The 20,757-nt window shown below is 37.2% G+C and overlaps 1 long non-coding RNA gene across 1 annotated transcript; it reads left to right on the top strand.

Moving 5' to 3' along the window:
• The first annotated feature begins 366 nt into the window (after positions 1–366).
• On the top strand, positions 367–20,470 carry Gm52636. The gene is made up of 2 exons (XR_003954702.1): positions 367–437; positions 20,302–20,470. It is a non-coding gene; the product is annotated as a predicted gene, 52636 (long non-coding RNA).
• Positions 20,471–20,757: the final 287 nt, after the last annotated feature.

A 20,757-nucleotide genomic window follows, 5' to 3' on the forward strand; every position in this document is an offset into this window, starting at 1 on the left:
TCTACTTGCCCAGCTGTCTCCTACCACTTCACTCCTACTAAGCTCCATTTCCTGTCTGAGGAAACCGTCTATCCTCTGCTGAATTGCTCTGGGCCAGTGAGTAGCCTGTCTTGAGTCATCCAGGCATTTCCAGCGTGGTTACCCAAACTTTGGTCTTATGAATCACTCACTTTCCCTCTTCAGAGGCTCCTTCAGAACCAGTGCTCTATCAAAGGTTCACTTAGTTTTTGCAAACACAGTAGCACACCATTTGTACCTAATTAGGAGGAATTCTTGGCCTCCATATGGGTCAGAAGTGATCACTGTCATAATGGGAGATGTACTAACATCACAAAGAAGCACTATCTACTCCTGGTGCGTGGCGGAGGTCAAGGCTCTCAGGTCTTTCCAGAAGACAGGTCCATTTCTCATGATGTCTCCGAAGCCCTCCAGTTTATGTGAGTCTTCATGAGGTAGAAAATTCATGACACTTGTGTTTTAAATATAAGGTACGGTTTAAATTTAGTTGCACATAGCTCTTTAGGTTTCCCTGAGTTACAGAAAACAGTGAATACATATGAGAATGTAAGTAGGAAATGTATTTTAGTAGCTCGCATCTAGGAGATTCTTTGGAGTCTGTTTTTAATTTTCTACATTATTTTTTTCTAAAATCATTCAGCCATTTTCCAAGCTCCAGTGTCTAGTTAGGACGGTAAGTAAATATGTTAGTGCTCCATGGGGAGGTATTGTTGCCCAGCCATAGGGCAAAGCTGATCTTAGCAATGTTTCTAAATCAGGTGGAATTATTAATAGGAAAGAAAATAATGGAACACCAGAGCAAGTAAGCTTTGTGATCAAGATTTTAAATAAATTATTCTAATCTAGTTATGTGAAATGATAAGAATTGCTCATAAACTACATTTGCCCCATTTATAAAGCAAATATACTTCTTCTTAACTCATTTTCAAAGGGTAGCTTTGAAGTGTCAGTATGATAATGAATTAAAATATTTATGGTGAATATTTAGGAATCAATTCTTGGCCATTGATTAGTTAATATACAAAATTTTTACCTCTATTATTTCATTAGATACGCCCATGCCTTTCTCCACAAAATACCTATTTCAATATCCCTAATACACAGCTTTTGATTCTGGAATTATATCTTTGAAATTTCCTTTACTGAAAACTGCAAGCAAAAGATAGATTACCATTAAAATAAATGCACCAGTTATGAATATCCAGTCTTCCTTCATCATGAAACAGGGTGATGTGGCCTCCTACACTGACCATGGTCTGAGCACTAAAACTGCCACATGGGAATATGGTAATTTACTTGCAGGTCCTGGAGAAAATTTGTGTTCTCTTGACTCAGAATAAAACAAAAACACTTAGAGTAGCCTACATACCCACAATCAGAGCTTTACTGTTACCTCACTTCTCTTCTGGAATGAATGATTCCAGCCACCCAGATTTCCTCACAACCCCTTACATTCACATATGCTCTGGTTTTAATGCATTTGTACCCTCATTTTACCTTTCTAAAACTATTTTCTCTAATTTTCATGTCCGATCAGAATTTGCTTAAATATTATAATTTGTCCATACTGGCCCTGAACTTCTGGACCCAAGTGATCTTCTAGCCTTATTTTTTTTAAGCCAATGGAACTATGAGCTCCTGTTAAAAAGCACAGAGTATCACCTTTTCAATGAGCAAGGCCAATATATCATATCTCAGTTTGTAACCCATTGAAAATCCAGTTTCTGCAAATAGTTAGAGAACATAATCTGATTTTCATGGCATTAAATGCTTCCATTATAGTTTACTTACATATTCAATTTATGGGCTGATGTCTACAAATTTACAGAAAGTAACAAAAAAGTAAAACTATTTGCTGTTCCCAAATATCTATACTTAAATTATTGTTAGATTATGTATACAGTCAGTGTGTGTGTGTGTGTGTGTGTGTGTTTTGTTATACTTAAATTATTGTTAGATTATGTATACAGTCAGTGTGTGTGTGTGTGTGTGTGTGTGTTTTGTTATACTTAAATTATTGTTAGATTATGTATATAGTCAGTGTGTGTGTGTGTGTGTGTGTGTGTTTGTGTGTGTGTGTGTGTGTGTGTTGTTGGGAAAGAATAGCATGAGTAGAGAGTAATGATGTAGATGCTGTTGGTGACAATGACATCCTTCATCGTATTTTTTTCTAAACAGGTTACAAACAGATATATCATAGAAATAGAAAATTACCAAGCAGAAATCCAATTTGTTTATAAGATTACATAAAATATGGTCTCTAGGAATAATAAAAGAACAAGTAAATCATTTATGGGAGCACTTATGTTACAAAGCATTGAATTATTTAAAGATGATTTATAACAATAATTGAATTCCAAAATTTTGTTTGTTTTAAATACAAAGAAAGGACTTCATTTTTTCAAATAATATAGTGTTTTTGAACCATATTTTGCAATGATGTTAAAATGAATTATTTGGGGAAATACCTACAGCTGATAACTGGGTACTAAGTTTCTGATTTTTTTTAACTCTACAAAAAATAATTTAGCTAACATATAAGAGTACAGTTCCTTAAGTTAAAGTAAAATTTTAGACTTTCAGATAAAGAATACATATCCATAAATATATAAATGTCCAAATGTAGGATTGATTTTACATTACAAGATAACTAAAATTGAGAGTAGATATTTTATATAATGTTCCATTTCTGCTAGTTTTTCCACAGTACAATTTGTTCCTTAGTATTTTCTAATAATAGAGGTGGTATGTCATCACTACTGTTAACATTGAAGAAGAGAGGAAAATAGCTGCATATCATGCAACAACCAGAGCAGTGCAATATTACAGACATGAATTTGTTGTTTGTTTGTATTTGTTCACTGCTAAAAATTGGTCCACAACCTTGTACCATCTGTAAGAATACTGGGTTTTTTAATTCTTCTTCAAATTATAAATACATAAGCAACAATAAAAATTATTTATAACTGTTTTTGATAATCCATTAATCCTTCTCCCTGAACAATGATACATAGGGTCCTAACCTTCACTTTACCAATGTGAAAACTGAACTGGGGAAATTCAGCAACTTGCTCCAAACTACACAGCGAGAAATGTCATTAAATTAACCCTTAACTCTAGAGCTTCCATACTTCATGTTCTATGCCCTTAGGCTGTTCTATTACTTATTGCTCCTTTACTGCAACAGATGTCTGCAGGAATCTACTGGAGGAAAGGGGTGAGGCTGACACGTTGTTTCCTAGGTCTCAGTTCATAACCTGTTGGCTTCCTTGCTTTGGAGGCAGAACAAGACCTGAATGGCAGTGCAAACCACCCAATTTCCAGCAGCAGCAAAAGAATATAGGAGTTACGAGAACACAGTTTTCAGATGAGTTATGCCTAACGGGTCTCCAATTGTCTAAAATTCTCCCACAAGTACTCACATGTTAAGATTTTGAGCAATTGTAATGGAATCAAGCCTTTAAGACATGAACATTTGGGGGTGGGGTGCTTAAAATCCAAATTATAGAAATAAACTGTAATTCCTGCACATTATAATATAGAAAAATTAATTTATTGTTTGCAAATATGTAATATACAAATGAAATATATTTATTTTGTATAATCTATAGGATGGCACATGGGCGTTAATCAATCCACTTGATTTGAGATATTATGATATCCAGGTTCTTGAAGACAATGAGTTACTTTTTCTTATCTAAAATTGACAGATTAAATTTCACAAGTGGGCTACATGTTTCACTTGGGTTCCCAGGGCATTGGCTTAAAATAGTTTCCTCTGTGCTCTTCATTTTAACTAACACTTCTGATGTCCCCTTGATTCCCTGTTCTACTGTTTCACTACCTGTGGAAAGCTTTTGTGCAGTGTTCTTTCACTGTATTTTCATCTCTAATCTACTATTTTCCCCTGACTAAATGCATCCATACTCCTGCTTAATAGCTTTAATAGTCGTAATTTCCTGACTCCTTCACACATCGTACAATAAACACAGAAAACAATATTCTAAGCTAGCACCACAAATGCGAGAGAACATGTGGCACTGGTCTTTGGGAGCATGGGAGATCTTACTAATATAATTTTTTCCAGTTCCATCCAATTACTTGCCAATTTCTCTTTTCTTTACAGATAGCAGTATTCTACTTTGTGTGTCTGCTACATTTTCATTATTGTCAGGGGATAGGTATCTAGATTGTTTCAATTTCTTAGCAATTGTAAATATAGCAGTAGTGAGTGTGCATGCACAGTTATCTCTGTAGCATTATAAAGTCCTTTGTGTAGATACCTAGGAGTAGAATATTCCTATCATGTATGTATGTAAGTTCAGGTTCCTATGGAAGACAGAAGTATGGGATACCCTGGAACTGGAGTTATAAGATGCAAGCCACTTGAATCCTGGTCTTCTATAAGAGCAATATATGATCTTAATTACTCAGTTATCTCTTCAGCCCTTGATATGAAAATTCAATTTCTATTTTTAAAGACATCTCCAGACTTAATTCCAAACTTGTCACACACATTTGCACTTCCTCAACAATGTATAAGCATGGCCATTTTGTCATATCTGTACCAGAATTTGCTGTCATTTATATTCCTGGCAGAAATTCTTACTGGGATGACCTGGATGTTTAAAGTAATTTTTGCATTTTTATGATAGCTAAAAGTTTTGAACACTTTTCCAAGTGTTCCCTAGCAATTTCCTTAGAGGAACTTTCTCTGTAGATCCACATTCCATCTTTAAATTAGGTTGTTTCTTTTCTTCATGCCTACTTTTTGTCTGTTTTAGAAACTGATCCTCTGTGAATCTAATCTCTATGGCAAAATATTTTCTCCCATACTATCATCTGCCTCTTCACACTAAAACCTTTTAACTTTCAAGTCACCCCGTCTATTGGTTTCTTGTGCTGCCATGGTCTTCTTCAGAATATCCTTCCCTTTGCTTCCAGTGTACTCCACATTTTGCCCTTTAGCAGTTTTGGTATACTGTGTCTTCCATTTAGGGCTTTATTTCCATTAATTGTTGACTTTGTGCTGGCGGAGAGGCAAGCATATAGCTTCATCATTTTTCATGTTGAAATTCAAGTTTGCTAGTACCATTGACTGAAGTGGTTGTGCACTTCCGTGTGCATTTCTGTCATTTTTGTAAATGTCAGGCAATGGAACGTGCATGGACTTACCTTTCAGTCCATTGATTATTGTGCCAGAAAAATGATTTTTCATCATCATTATCATCATCATCATCATCATCATCATCGTCATCATTATTGTTATTAATATTATTATTACTATGGCTTTACAGTATAGTTTGAAATTAGGTATTGTGATATTTCAGCAATATATAATTCTTATTTTTTTGTTCAGGATTGCTTTGGATATTCTTGGGTTTTTTAACTCCATATAAAAATTTAGATGTCTATTTTTATATATTTGTGAAGATTGCCCCTCATATTATAATTGGCATTGCATTGAATCAGTTAATTTTTTTCTAGTGGGTTATACGTCCTCATAAGATTAATTCTACTAGTTCATCAGCACAGGATATACTTCCATCTACAAGTGTGACTTAAAGTTTTCTCTATACAGGTTTTTCCCTTCATTCACTGGGTTCATTCCCAAGTATTTAGAGTGTGTGTGTGTGTGTGTGTGTGTGTGTGTGTGTGTGTGTGTGTGTGTGTATTGTGAAAGGGATTGCTTTACTGAGTTATACACACACACACATGGTTAATATATTTGTTAATTTTGTATAAATTTTAGTAGTTTTTCTTGGAATTTATGTAAAGAATACCTTTTATGAATATGCATACCTTGAATTCTTCCTTTCCTATTTATGTTCCTTTTTTAAAATCTTCTCTCATCTTATTGATCTAGCTAAGACTTTGAAAACTATACTCAATAGGATGGGATAGAATGGATTACCAGGCCTTGTTCCTGACCTTAGTGAAAACTCTGAGTCTTTCTTTATTTAAAGTATGCTTATGAAAGTTAAGCAATACAAATGAACTATTTGGCATGAAATATTCAGAACAACTTTAAAAATTATTAATTGCTTTATAATATAGGAACTCAAATATTTGAACTCTTGAAATATGAAGGAACAAGAGTGCTCAGCATGGGAGGAGGAAAAAAAAAACAACAACAAAAAAAATTCTCAAGGCTGCAAACTGGACAAGCAAAAACTAAACAAGCAAGAAATATAATGCTTTATCTTTTGCAGTTATTTTACTTAAGTATATTTTTCAATAAGATATGTATACTATGAGGAGTAAATATAGAAGATGAGAGGAGAAAAAAATATAAAGTTTTAGGTAGATGGACACCATCATTGTGCAGTACAGGATACAGAACATTTTAGTATTTCTCTCTGCTGCACCTTCTTCCTGCTATCTCACGAGCAATCTAGCCATAAGCCCCCTCCACATTTTGGTTCATCATTAAAAATTCAAAAATAATGATTCTTCCACATGTTCAAAGTAGGAAATGGAAACAAGGGCCATTAATCCTGACTGATCTCTTTCTTATTGCAAGAAAATGGAAAGAATGATATATTTTATAATTACATCTTATTAAGTCCACAGTAGATACTGAAAGTTGTATGAGACATATAATATTAGTTAAAAATTGTAAGCAGGAGATATAGCTGGTAAGCAAGCGATTAAGGTACCTGAGAGCATGCAAGCACATGTTCCCAGGTTTGATGTAAAGTAAGAAAAAATAATCACAAAGTTAGCTGAAAATCTTCTTACCTGGTTTAAACTTTTCTAGTCAATAAGAGATTCTGGCTCCAGTTTCCGTGTTCATTCCCCATGGCAACATCTTGAGTTTCATTAACAATAATTTTTTTTCCAGTCTCTTTATACCTAGCAAAATTCTACCACTAGTTAGTTTGGTATTTTAATTTTTCTCTCTAAATACTGAACATCTTCAAGTAGTATTGATTATATAATCTAGATCGTCTTTACCTGCATCCTTCAAATAATATAACCTAGACCTATGATTTTTTTATATATAGGCACACCTCTAATTCCAAACTTTTTTTATATAGGCACACCTCAAGTCATCTGAAGAAAAAAATCTTTTTTACATATTTAATTTTATTTCTAATGCATTTTTCCACGCCGTATTCCATTCCCTGCCCATCCCATCTACCCTCCGACTGCTCCACATCTCACACCTCCTCCCCACCTCATCCCATCTCTTCGTGGATGCCCCCACCCCCTACCCCACCTGACTTTTAAACTCCCTGGGGTCTCCAGTCTCTTGAGGGTTAGGTGCTTCATTAATTGAGACTGCTGGTCCTCCTACAGGATTATCCTTCTCCTCAGCTTCTTTCAGCCTTCCCTAGTTCAACAGCAGGGGTCAGCTGCTTCTGTCTATTGGTTGGGGGCAAATAACTGCACCTGACTCTTTCAGCTCCTTTTTGGGTCTTTCAGAGGGCAGTCATGATAGATCCCTTTTTGTGAGCATTCCATAGCTTCAGTAATAGTGTCAGGCCTTGGGACCTCCCCTTGAGCTGGTTCTCACTTTGGGCCTGCTGCTGAACCTTCCTTTCCTCAGGCTCCTCTCAATTTCTATCCTTGTAATTCTTTAAGACACAGTTCTTTAAGAAACAATTATGGGTGGAAGGTGTGACTGTGGTATGACAACACCTTCCCTCACTTGATGTCCTGTCTGCTCCACTATGCCACAGGAGCACCTTTATGTTCATAGAGGACTTATTTGTGATAACCAGAAGCTGGAAACAACCTAGATGTCTCACAACAGAAGAAAGGATACAGAAAATGTGGTTCATTTAATGGAATGGAATACTACTCACCTATTAAGAATGAGGACATCCTGACTTTTGCAGGCAAATGTATGGAACTAGAAAATATCATCCTGAAGGAGGTAACTCAGAACCCAAAGGACATAAATGGTATGTAATCACTAATAAGTAGATATTAGCCAAAAAAGAAAAAAGAAAAAAAAACCCATACAGAATACACAAGCTACAGTCCACCGAATTCAAAAGGCTCAACAAGCTGAAGTGTCCAAGTAAGCTGGAAAGAACCCAGATGCCCCTCAACAGAGGAATGGATACAGAAAATGTGGTACATTTACACAATGGAATACTACTCAGCTATTAAAAAAATGAATTTATGAAATTCCTAGGCAAATGGATGGACCTAGAGGATATCATCCTGAGTGAAGTAACCCAATCACAAAGGAACTCACACAATATGTACTCACTGATAAGTGGATAATAGCCCAGAAACTTAGGATACCCAAGATATAAGATACAACTTGCCAAACGCATGAAATTCAAGAAGAACGAAGACCAAAGTGTGGACACTCTACCCTTTCTTAGAAATGGGAACAAAACACCCATAGAAGGAGTTACAGAGACAAAATTTGGAGCTGTGACGAAAGGATGGACCATCTAGTGATTGCCATATGCAGGGATCCATCCCATAATCAGCTTCCAAATGCTGACACCATTGCATACACTAGCAAGATTCCGCTGAAAGGACCCAGATATAGCTTTCTCTTGTGAGACTATGCCGGGGCCTAGCAAACACAGAAGTGGATGATCACAGTCAGCTATTGGATGGGTCACACGGCCCCTAATGGAGGAGCTAGAGAAATTACCCAAGGAGCTAAAGGGAACTGCAACCCTATAGGTGGAACAACATTATGAACTAACCAGTACCCGGGAGCTCTTGTCGGCCATCACTGCAAAGAGAGGCCCATTGGACTTGCAAACTTTATATGCTCCAGTACAGGGGAACGCCAGGGCCAAAAAGGGGGAGTAGGTGGGTAGGGGATTGGGGGGGGTGGGTATGGGGGACCTTTGGGATAGCATTGAAAATGTAAATGAGGAAAATACCTAATTAAAAAAAAAGGATGACTCAGTTCCACTTGGGAGAGAGAAGAAAGCAATCACAAGTGGGGAGGGATGAAGGGAGGGACTTGGCGGGATTGTGGATGGGGTGGGGGCAGTGAGGGCTATAGGGGAACCTGATCTTGTATTGGTTGAGGGAAAAGGACTGAAGCCTGAGGGCCACCAGAAAGAATGGAAACAGGCAACCTCAGGAGATAGGAGATTTGGGGAACCTCCCAGAATGCACCAGAGACCTGGGAAGTGAGAGACTCCCAGGATTCAAAGCGAGGGACCTTTGATGAAATGCTGGACAGTCAGGAGAGGGAACTTATAGAGCCCACCTCTAGCAGAAAAAAAAAATCTTTAGAAAATCCAATTGCGGATCTGTTAATGCTATTCAAAAAAATTTTTTTTTGCTTTTAAGATTCATTTTGATTTCTTAGGATGTCCAAATATGCTGTGAAATCCAATCTGGATAACAGACAATACTGTCCTATTTTTTTAAAAAAATGTGTTTTGTTGACTGTAAAACTATACCATATGAAGTTGTCTTATGATATTAGATGTTTTTTGCTGTGAGAACTGCATGCTCCCTGACAAAGCTATGAGATCCATCCACTTTTGCTTTTAGGGCCCTGAAAGGGTGGTGTTTAAAAAAAAAAGCATGTTTCTCATGGAATTTAACTGTAGTCCTCAGATGATCCTTACCTCTTACTAGAGTAACTGCGATACTGTGGAATAACATAAGGATCTGTTAGCAGTGGATTAATGTGCATGGTGAAGGAAGGTTTTGTTTTGTTGTAGGTGTCGGTTTTTTGGGGTTTTGTGTGTGGTTTTTTTAGAACTAAGAATTTATGCTGTATATTTAAGAAGGCTTGTGAATAAAGCAGAAGTCCATGTGTCTAGACATAAACTGTTAGCAGTGATTGTTTTGATGTAATTGGGAGCAGACAATAGACAGGCCATGAACAGAACTTACTCTCAGATGGACAGAACTTGTGTTGTCAGGCAAGCCCACAAGCATCAGCTCTCTTATGAAGATGAAGGACAGCCAAAGGGAAGCAAGGAAGCTAGTATGCTTCTAAAAAATATGTTGATTTGCTTCCAATGCAGTAAATGTCCCCGGTGACAAATGTCCTTTCTGTTCGGCTTATTTAATATGTTAAGTTGCTCTCAAGGGCCTGCCAGATTTGCAGTGATAAAATAGCCCACATCAAGTGTTCCTTCAGCCCAGGAACACCATCATCATCATACACACACAGAGGTAGCTACTTCTAGATAAACAACTGAAAAATCACCAAGTCTTACTGTGGAGTCACCAACATTCACACATTACAGTAAGTGGTTTCCACCGTTCCTGACAGAAAGAACAAGAGAACGGATAATAAGAGGAAGACAAAACGTTCAAAAATGGCTGAGACCTTCCTGAAAAGGATTCTGGGCCTTTCAGGGATGAACAAGTTTGGTAAGCAGGTGACCCTGTGTGACTGCAGTTTGTCAGAAGGTGCTAGCCTGAGGCCTTTCCTCAGCCAATCCTCTTGTCTCCGTTCACTCTCCTCTCAGCCAGGTAGGACCAGAGCCCATCATTCCTGACCCCAGACACCCATAGGAGGTAAAGGTTAAAATAGAGTGTTTATCTGGTGGTTGTGATATAAATGTGTTTGTAGTTTGCAATCTTCATAATAAAAATAGAGTGAAGTCTGGATTTCTGAGTACATAGAAGTGCTATGTTAAAGAATTTTTTCACAACTATATTTATGGTGTAGCTTTCAAATACCCTCCACTAATGGGGAAATGTTATCATAGTTGCTTAGTAAAATAGACAAGTAATATAGTATTCTTAGACACAACTTTCCTTGAAATATCACCATCACTGATAAAAGTATCCAAATCAAGAAATAGAATGAATATTATCTTAACAGAATAAAAGAAGAATCAGTTTTTCATCATTACAATTAAATATCCCATCTGTATAACTTTCCCTTGAAGAGTTTCAATTATTTTTAAGAAAATGAATATAGGTAAATGTTACATAATTATTAATAATATCCATTTAAAATTGAAACTAAAAGAGCATGTATATAGACCAGTGATGATTCACTTACCTAGCTCATAAAAGGTCCTCTGAGGTGGGGAAGAAACTTAAAAGGAACTAAAAGAAACAACACCAACCAACAGGGCTCACTCCTATGACTCAGGAAGCAGGGGCAGAAGAACCACAAGTGTGAGGCCAGCTTGCTACTTACTCAGTGGTACCCTGTTAAAATTCCAAACAAAAATTTTAAACTAAGTTGACTGACTGACCTGTTCAGCCTTGTCTGGCCTCAATGGGTGAGGATGAGCACTGCCCTGCAGTGACTTGATGTACCAGGGTGAGTTGGTAGCCAGAGGGGGTCTTCCCCCTTCTCAGAAGGGAATGGGATAAGGGTTGGAGGGATGGAGGAAGTCTGTGTGAGGGATGGGGACTGCGAAGAGAAGAGAGGGTACAATCTAGATGTAAATGAATAAATAAGTAAATGGAGAAAATATTGGAAATTTGTGAATATTCTCCTCACAGCTCAAAGTACTAATTGGATACTACTGTAGTAGGCATTTCCTCCAGGAAACCTGGCTGCTAGTAGCATTCTTTCACTTGTCAGTAAGTAGATGTTAGGCTGCTTATAAAATAGCGGAAGTCAAATCATTAACACTAGGCTGTGTGGCATAGGCCAAATTATACTACAGAAGATGGCATGCTATTACTGTAAGCATTGCACCATAAAGGTACACTGTGAAGTCTGTGCACTGTATTTCTAATATGTATGTGCAGAACACATAATGGTCAGTCTCAGTCATTTTAATTCTAAGTCACAGATTTAAAAGAAAAACATCTTTTTTTTTAAAGACTGTTTCTCAAAATGGGTAAATCATTTTCTTTTCAAAGGCTAAGAAAATATACAAACCTGCTAATGAAACCCATACATTTTCTCCACACAATTCTGGGCATAACGGGAATTGAAGAAGGATGGAAACAATCTTCTATTCATATTCTAAATGCAGATATGTATTTAGAGCAGACCGAGTTAAGTATCAGACTTTCTCAAAGCCACACCAGGAAAGAATAATACCATGGAGCTAGGATAATAAACATGTCAGCTAAATTATGGTCCAAATGTGGGATTTTCACAAACAAACAGTTATCCCTCATCTGGCACCTCTAATATGGTACCTTTTACTTTTAACATTTAAACCAGAGGTCCCACTTGAACTGTAATTTGAAAAGGTGCAGAGTTAGTCCAGTCTTGACCCAGAACTTTGCCTTGATTTTTTTTTTGTCTACCTTTTTTTAGTTGTTATTGTGGCTGAAACAATATTTCCAGAATCATTTGCTTAAGAGCAGAACTGTAAAAGGCAATGTTTGATTCTTCTATTATGATTTTGTTTTTGCTTTTACTTTTTCTTTGGCAGCTGGAATTGGCTTCCTGAATATTTTTTGAGGCTCTGTAGTAACAGAAGAGGCTAATTTTGGCTATGGATCTAAAACCAGGGAAGCTAGATATTTGCTAAGAAATGCTCCGTTCACTACATTCAGTTTCTACTTTTAGGATTTAGTTATTTTGTTTTGTTTTTGTAAATGCCTATTTTCTTGCTTGAATGAAAGTGTGTACAGTGGTGTAGAGATGCCCAGAAAATGGTAGCAGATCCCCTGAACTGTAGTTTAAGGCAGTTATGAGCTGCTAGCATGTGTGCTGAGCTGATCCTGGCTTCCCTGCAGAAACGTAATTGCTTTTAGCTGCTAACCATGTTTTTAACTCCTCCAGTGCTATCTTGGCATGAACTTTTGGATATTTTATCTTCAGTTTCAAGCAATTTATTCAAAGTCTTCTAAGATTTATTTTATATATTATTAGCACAGAGAAAAACATAATTCGACATTATGTTAAGGAAGAGTTGACCAAAACAATAATTCCAAAATAGATTTGCTGACTCTATTGTTTCCACAATTAAAGAAAGAAATAAAAACCTGTTATTCTTAGAGCAAGTGTAAGAACTTTCATCTCATTATTAGAACCAGGAATCATACAAAAACACAAACAATAAGAACTTCAATGTACGTTTCCTCTATGGCATTGTGTTGCTCCAAGCCCTTAAATGCTACATAGCTCAGTTTCCCTATGTTGGTCAACATCATTTATCACCATCTCACCAACTGACACCTTCAACAAAAGAATTATGATGTGCCACTGCTAATCAATTCACTTTGAAGACATTCATTGGTTCAAAAGGCAAAGGGATTACATGACAAAATAATAGAGAACTACTTGTACTTATGCATATATTCTAAAAATATTTACTTATAGCTCATTTCCTTTATTTTATGTGTGGGTTATGTGAGATGTTTACATTTTTATCTGTATGTGCTCATGCTAATTTATCTCAAAATTTTTAGTGGATGACTAGGTCTAATTTGTGTATATATATGTGTTTGTGTGATATATTCATTTCCATGTTTTTACTTTAATATCATTTTTAATTCATGCAATATTTATTTATTCATTCATTCATTTATCTATCTATCTATCTATCTATCTATCTATTTATTTATTTACTTATTTATTTATTTTATTAGGTATTTTCTTTATTTACATTTCCAATGCTATCCCAAAAGTCCCCAATATCCCCGCCCCCTTCTCCCCGACCCACTTACTTCCACTTCTTGGCCCTGGCTTTCCCCTGTACTGAGGCATGTAAAGTTTGCAAGACCAAGGGGCCTCTCTTCCCAATGATGACCGACTAGGCCATCTTCTGATACCTATGCAGCTAGAGACACCAGCTCTGGTGGGTACTGGTGAGTTCATATTGTTGTTCCACCTATAGGGTTGCAGACCTCTTTGCTCCTTGGGTACTTTCTCTAGCTCCTCCAATGGGAGCCCTGTGATCCACCCAATAGCTGACTGTGAGCCTCCACTTCTGTGTTTGCTAGGCCCCAGCATGGCCTCACAAGAGACAGCTATATCAGGGTCTTTTCAGCAAAATCTTGCTAGTGTATGCAATGGTGTCAGCATTTGGAGGCTGATTGTGGGATGGATCCCCGGGTATGGCAGTCTCTAGATGGTCCATCTTTCATCTCAACTCTAAACTTTGTCTCTGTAACTCCTTCCATGGGTATTTTGTTCCCAATTCTAAGAAGGGGCAAAGTGACCACACTTTGGTCTTCGTTCTTCTTGAGTTTCATATGTTTTGAAAATTGTATCTTATATCTTAGGTATTCTAAGTTTCTGGGCTAATATCCACTTATTAATGATTACATATCATTTGAGTTCTTTTATGATTGGGTTATCTCACTCAGGATGGTGCCCTCCAGGTCCATCTATTTGCCTAGGAATTTCATAAATTCATTCTTTTTAATAGCTGAGTGGTACTCCATTGTGTAATTGTACCACATTTTCTGTATCCATTCCTCTATTGAGGGGCATCTGGGTTCTTTCCATCTTCTGGCTATTATAAATAAGGCTGTTATGAACATAGTGGAACATGTGTCCTTCTTACCGGTTGGAACATTTTCTGGATATATGCCCAAGAGAGGTTTTGTGGGATCCTCTGGTAGTACTGTATCCAATTTTCTGAGGAACCACCAGACTGATTTTAAAAAGTGGTTGTACAAGCTTGCAATCCCACCAACAATGGAGGAGTGTTCCTCTTTCTTCATGTCCTTGCCACATCTGCTGTCACCTGAATTTTTTGATCTTAGCCATTCTGACTGGTATGAGGTGGAATCTCGGGTCGTTTTGATTTGCATTTCCCTCATGATTGAGGATGCTGAACATTTTTTCAGTTGCTTCACAGCCATTCGGGAATCCTCAGCTAAGAATTCTTTGTTTAGCTCTGAGCTCCATTTTTTTTTCTTTTTTTGTTTTTTTGGGTATTTATTTCATTTACATTTCCAATGCTATCACAAAAGTCTCCCACATGCTCCCCCACCTGCTCCCCCACCCACCCACTCCCACTTTTTGGCCCTGTCGTTCCCCTGTACTGAGGCATATAAAGTTTGCACGACTAATGGGCCTCTCTTTCCACTGATGGCTGACTAGGCCATTTTCTGATTCATATGCAGCTAGAGACATGAGCTCCAGGGGATACTGGTTAGTTCATATTGATGTTCCACCTATAGGGTTGCAGATCCCTTTAGCTCCTTGTATTCTTTCTCTAGCTCCTCCATTGGGAGCCCTGTGATCCATCCAACAGTTGACTGTGAGCATCCACTTCTGTGTTTGCTAGGCCCCAGCATAGTCTCACAAGTGACAGCTATATCTGGGTCCTTTCAGCAAAATCTTGCTAGTGTATGCAATGGTGTCAGCGTTTGGAGGCTGATTGTGGGATGGATCCCCGGGTATGCTAGTCTCTAGAAGGATCTGATGGTGTTTTGGATTTCTTCAGGATTTGTTGTTATGTCTCCCTTTTCTTTTCTGATTTTTTAAAATTAGGATGCTGTCCCTGTGCCCTCTAGTGAGTCTGGCTAAGGGTTTATCTATCTTGTTGATTTTCTCAGAGAACCAGCTCCTTGTTGGTTTGATTCTTTGAATAGTTCTTCTTGTTTCCACTTGGTTGATTTCAACCCTGAGTTTGATTATTTCCTGCTGTCTACTCCTCTTGGGTGAATTTGCTTTCTTTTGTTATAGAGCTTTTTGGTGTGTTGTCTAGCTGCTAGTGTGTGCTCTCTCTAGTTTCTTTTTGGAGCCACTCAGAGCTATGAGTATTGCTCTTAGAAATGCTTTCATTGTGTCCCATAAGTTTGGGTATGTTGTGGCTTCATTTTCATTAAACTCTAAAAAGTCTTTAATTTTTTCTTTATTCCTTTCTTGACCATGGTATCATTGAGTAGAGTGTTGTTCAGTTTCCAAGTGAATGTTGTCTTTCTATTATTAATGTTGTTATGGAAGATCAGCCTTAGTCCATGGTGATCTGATAGGATGCATGGGATAATTTCAATATTTTTGTATCTGGTGAGGCCTGTTTTGTGACCAATTATATGGTCAATTTTGGAGGAGGTACCATGAGGTGCTGAGAAGAAGGTATATCCTTTTGTTTTAGGATAAAATGTTTTGTAGATATTTGTTAAATCCATTTGTTTCATAACTTCTGTTAGTTTCACTGTGTCCCTGTTTTGTTTCTGTTTCCACAATCTGTCCATTGATGAAAGTGGTGTGTTGAAGTCTCCTACTATTATTGTGTGAGTTGCAATGTGTGCTTTGAGCTTTACTAAAATTTCTTTAATGAATGTGGCTGCACTTGCATTTGGACCATAGATATTCAGAATTGAGAGTTCCTCTTGGAAGATGTAGCCTTTGATGAGTATGAAGTGCCCCTCCTTGTCTTTTTTGATAACTTTGGGCTGGAAGATGATTTTATTCTATATTAGAATGCCTACTCCAGCTTGTTTCTTTGGTCCAATTGCTTGGAAATTGTTTTCCAGCCTTTCATTCTGAGGTAGTGTCTGTCCTTTTCCCTGAGATGGGTTTCCTGTAAGCAGCAAAATGTTGGGTCCTGTTTGTGTAGCCAGTCTGTTAGTCTATGTCTTTTTACTGGGGAATAGATTCCATTGATATTAAGAGATATTAAGGAAAAGAATTGTTGCTTCCTATTATTTTTTTTTTGTTGTTGTTAGAGTTGGCATTCTCTTCTTGTGGCTGTCTTCTTTTAGGTTTGTTGAAGGATTCCTTTCTTGCTTTTTCTAGGCCGTACTTTTTGTCCTTGTATTGGTTTGCTTCTGTTATTATCCTTTGCAGGGCTGGATTTGTGGAAAGATAATGTGTGAATTTAGTTTTATCATGGAATACTTTGGTTTCTCCATCTATGGTAATTGAAAGTTTGGCTGGGTATAGTAGCCTGGGCTGGCATTTGTGTTCTCTTACTGTCTGTATAACATCTGTCCAGGATCTTCTGGCTTTCATAGTCTCTGGTGAAAAGTCTGGTTTAATTCTGATAGGCTTGCTTTTATATGTTACTTGACCTTTTTCCCTTACTGCTTTTAATATGCTATCTTTATTTAGTGCATTTGTTGTTCTGATTATTTTGTGTTGGGGGGAATTTCTTTTCTGGTCCAGTCTATATGGAATTCTTTAGGCTTCTTGTATGTTCATGGGCATTTCTTTCTTTATGTTTGGGAAGTTTTCTTCTATAATTTTGTTGAAGATATTTACTGGCCTTTTAAGTTGAAAATCTTCATTCTCATGTACTCCTATTTTCCATAGGTTTGGTCTTCTCATTGTGTCTGGATTTCCTGGATGTTTTGAGTTAGGATATTTTTGAATTTTGCATTTTCTTTGATTGTTGTGCCCATGTTCTCTATGGAATCTTCTGCACCTGAGATTCTCACTTCCATCTCTTGCATTCTGTTGCTGATGCTCGCATCGATGTTTCCAGATTTCTTTTCTAGGGTTTCTATTTCCAGCTTTGTCTCACTTTGGGTTTTCTTTATTGTGTCTACTTCCCTTTTTAGGTCTATTATGGTTTTGTTCATTTCCATCACCTGTTTGGATGTGTTTTCCTGTTTTTTGTTTGTTTGTTTGTTTGATTTTTAGGACTTCTACCTGTTTGGTTGTGTTTTCCCATTTTTCTTTAAGTACTTGTAACTCTTTAGCAGTGTTCTCCTGTATTTCTTTAAGTGAGTTATTAAAGTCCTTCTTGATGTCCTCTACCATCATCATGAGATATGCTTTTAAACCTGGGTCTAGCTTTTCAGGTGTGTTGGAGTGCCCAGGACTGGTTGTGGTGGGAGTGCTAGTTTCTGATGATGGTGGTTGGTCTTGGTTTCTGTTAGTAAGATTCATAAGTTTGCCTTTTGCTGTCTGGTAATCTCTGGAGTTAGTTGTTATAGTTGTCTCTGGTTAGAGCTTGTTCCTCTCATGATTCTGTTAGCCTCTATCAGCAGACCTGGGAGACTAGTTCTCTCCTTAGTTTTAGTGGTCAGAGCACTCTCTGCAGGCAAGCTCTCCTCTTGCAGGGAAGGTGCACAGATATCTGGCATTTGGACCTGCCTCCTGGCAGAAGATGAAGGCCTGAAAAAGAGCCTGTCTCAGAAGCTGTTAGTTTCTGTAGTCCACACTCTCACCTGTGCAGACTAGTCTCAGAGGGATCTGGGAACCAAGATGGCTCACCCAGGTGCTCTGGCAAAGCTCTCCCGGGCTGGGTGGACACCTCTTCTCTGGCAGGGAAGATGCCTGGATGTCTGGAGCCCAAAATGGGGTCTGCCTCAGAAGCTGTGTAGCTTCTGCCTGTCCCAGACTCTGTTAGCTTCTGTGGTCCACACTCTCACCTGTGCAGACTAGTCTCCTAATAATCATTTTTTTAAATAAGAAGAGTGTAGCCTTGATATGTTAAAAAGAGAAACAGAATTAGCAAATTCCACAGCTAAATTTTCCACTCCGTTTTTAGCCAAATATATGACATTTTTTTATTTGCTTGCTTTGTGGCTGGTAGACAGGGATGTACAGAGGTGTGTATATGTATGGACATGTATGTGATAACACACACGTATATATATATATATATATGATTACTCATAAATATAAAGTGGGAATGTTGAGTATGACTATATCACCCATATCTTACATGATATTGAATAAGCTCTTCATAGACTTCAACCCATTCATTTATCCGTAAAATGGAAATATCACTTAGATAAATTTAAATGAAGCTAAGCAGAAGAGGCCCTAACTGTGGTGCTCATTATCCATGATTGTTTTTATAATTCTAAATACAGAAACCAGTAATTTAAAAAAAAAAGATGCACAGATGAATGCCTGCACATCTTGAATTTCAAAGATTTCTGTTAGTCTTTCCTTACCAATGTCACTAGTACATATGAAGTACTACAACATGTCGCAATATCCTGACAAACTAATCTGGAGATACTTCTGTTGTTGTAGCAAGAATGTACTAGAATAGATAGGGAAAGAACAAATCTGTTGTTCTTCAGTTTATGAAAATCCTTTACATGTAAAGTCTACTAAAATGACTGCAGAAGCCCAATCGTTTTTTGTTTTGTTTTGATTTTTGTTTGTTTGTTTTGTCTATTTCATGTTGGAATGAAATCAATTATCATAAATTCTAAAATGAAAGAACATCTCCCCAGGGTAGCTTGAGTTCTCAAGCTCTTGAAGCCTGTAAGGAGACTGGTAAAGTCCTCACTACAGTGTTGCTCATTGGAATCTCAGCCTTGCTTTGGGATCTTCTGTCACTAGGGCCAAATTTCAGGTTTAAGGAATTCTGATTACTTTTAAATACTTACCTTTATTATCTATAGTCTAGTTAAATTAATTGACTATCTTCAGTGATCTGTATATGCTTTGTATAATGGATATTTTCCTTCTAGCAATGATACTTTTTCCATTCTAAACCTCATGTCTTTTATTCCATTACTTTGGCATAGTATGATGACTATAGAAGATCATCTTATTTCTTTTGCTTTAATTTCAAGACCCAAACTATAAATATTTATCATTAAATGTGATCTTTTCTGGGAATTTTCTTGTGACCCTCTTTATCAGATTGGAAAATTTCATTGGTATTTTTAACTCATTGATAATTTTGCCATGAATGAGCATTAAACTCTTTTCCAAATCTATGAAAAAGATGAAATAAATTTCTCTCATTTTCCTCTTTAGTAGGTGACTTACTAAAACATTTCAAAAGGTTTAAGACACTAAGTCTCCCTTGCACATCTGAAAGAAACTCACTCTTGATGATTTATACCATTTGATCTGGTTTCTCACTAAGAATTTCCACTTGATGCTTTCTAAACTATTATATATTTATTGCACATAGTGATGGATTTCAAGAAATCATTCATATCATGTGGTTTGATGGCACCCTCTACTCTTTCCATTAACTCCTAATCCACTGTTTCCACCAGTTCACTTCCATACTCTAAATAGGCTCCATTTTTACTTTCATACAAATATTTCCATATATTGTTTATGGCTACATTGTGTATATTTATATAATCTAGGAACGTAGATAAGAGGAAAAAAATGCACCTGTCTTTTGAATCAGTTCATTTCTCTTATTATGGTCATTTTCCATTCCACTCATTTTCTAAAAGTGACATAATTTTTTTGTTCTTTATAAATGAATGAGATTCAATTTATCTCTTGTCTACAAAATACACTTAGAAAGAATCTATTACTTGGCTTGTCTGAAAATGCCACAACTATCAGTTTTTTCTTTATTTTTCTATTTTCCTATTATTTGGGTAATAATGGCTCTCATAGGCTCATATCTTTGACTTCTTAGTCATTGGGGAGTGAAACTAGGAATTAGAAGAATGTGTTACATTGTTGCAGGAAGTATAGCCTTGTTGGAGGAAGTGTGTCACTGGGGCTAAGCTTTGAGTTTTCAGAGCCCCAACGTGGCTCAAGGTCTCTCTCTCTCTCTTTGCTGCTTACAGATCCAAATGAGGAACTCTCAGCTACATCTCTCTTCCTGCTGCCTTGAGATCCAGATATAGAACTCTCAGCTACCAAATCTGCCTGCATGCTCCCCATGCTCCCTGCCACGAGGATAATAGACTAAGACTCTGGCATTGTAAGCAAGCCTCAATTAAATACTTTCTTTTATGTGTTGCCATGTTCATAATGCCTCTATACAGCAATAGAATTCTGATGAAGACATGTGCCTACTTATATTCTCACATGTAGTTCAGCTAGATCCTCTGGTAGTTCTTCAGTTGTTATTGTATTTCAGTGTGTGTGTGTGTGCACTCCTGTGTGTGTGTGTGTGTGTGTGTGTGTGTGTGTGTGTGTGCACACTCGTGTGTGTGTGTGTGTTTATGTGGTTTGAATGCATCTGGGTGTGCCTGGGGAATTCATGGGAATCAGATGTCTTCCTAAATTAAACTACCTGG

This window comes from Mus musculus, chromosome 3, assembly GCF_000001635.26.
Source record: "Mus musculus strain C57BL/6J chromosome 3, GRCm38.p6 C57BL/6J".
Taxonomy (NCBI): domain Eukaryota; kingdom Metazoa; phylum Chordata; class Mammalia; order Rodentia; family Muridae; genus Mus; species Mus musculus.